A 1,245-nucleotide genomic window follows, 5' to 3' on the forward strand; every position below is an offset into this window, starting at 1 on the left:
AAGTTAATACCAAGCATAGGAGCTGGCTTATTTGCCAGATTTTTTTGTCAGTATAAGTATTTGGGAAAAATTGCTTATAAGCTCATTTAAAGCTACATATAAATAATGAATATAATAAACACCAGCCTTAAATAGAAGGAACAATTATGGAGAAACAATTTCAAGAAATTTTCTTTTCTTTTTTTTTAAGATTTATTTATTTATTCATGAGAGACACAGAGAGAGAGGCAGAGACACCGGCAGAGGGAGAAGAAGCAGGCTTCTCTCAGGGAGCCCGATGTGAGACTCCATCCCAGATCCTGGGATCACACCCTGAGCCAAAGGCAGACGCTCAACCACTGAGCCACCCAGGTGTCCCCTGCTGAGCCACCCAGGCATCCCCAAGAAATTTTCAAAAAATATTAAGTTCAAAATAAACATATAGGTCAGGAATTCCCACTACTTTCAGTTCAATTTAATTCAATAGATATTCATTGTACATCAACATCATTAAACAAAACCACAAAGACTTAAAGGAGGGGAGAGGTTATTTCATGTGGATATGCAGAGGAGATTATTCCAGGCAGAAACACTGTAAGATCACAGACCCTAAGGTGAAAGTATACCTAGTATGTTTGAATGTGTATGAGTGTATGTGTAAAATTAGTGTATGAGTGTATGTGTAAAAATATACTTTGGCTTTGTCCTGAGGTGTGAAAGATGTGTGAATGGTGTGAACTCACACATCCTGAGGTGTGAATGTGTATGAGTGTATGTGTAAAATTAGTGTATGAGTGTATGTGTAAAAATATACTTTGGCTTTGTCCTGAGGTGTGAAAAATGAATTACTTTACCTTTTGTGTTGGTTTGTGTTTTCCAAATTAAGCTGAACCATAAAACTTCAAACTTAGTTATTGGAAATATTTTTGAAACATATATGTGGGGCTAATTCTTCTAGAAGAAATAAAGGAGGTTTGAGAAGTGAAGAAATATGAAAGAGAGAAAAGAGAGCTGGTGCTTCTTGTGTGCTCAGTGGATCAGGGATGGCTCTTAGCACCTGCTGCCATCAGCTGTCAGCACGGTCCTCTGTGTGTAGCCACCTGAGTGAATTCGGGCTATGGGAATCAGAACGCTCTAAGAAGACTGTGGCTTTGCTGTTTGGAATTCTGGTCACAAACAAGAGAGGGCTTCCAAGAAATCAACGTTGTGCTTCACAGAACATGAACATCCTCAGGCCATTCTGGATGACATTTTAACAGATGTCTA

The sequence above is a fragment of the Vulpes lagopus genome, chromosome 9, assembly GCF_018345385.1.
Source record: "Vulpes lagopus strain Blue_001 chromosome 9, ASM1834538v1, whole genome shotgun sequence".
Taxonomy (NCBI): Eukaryota; Metazoa; Chordata; class Mammalia; order Carnivora; family Canidae; genus Vulpes; species Vulpes lagopus.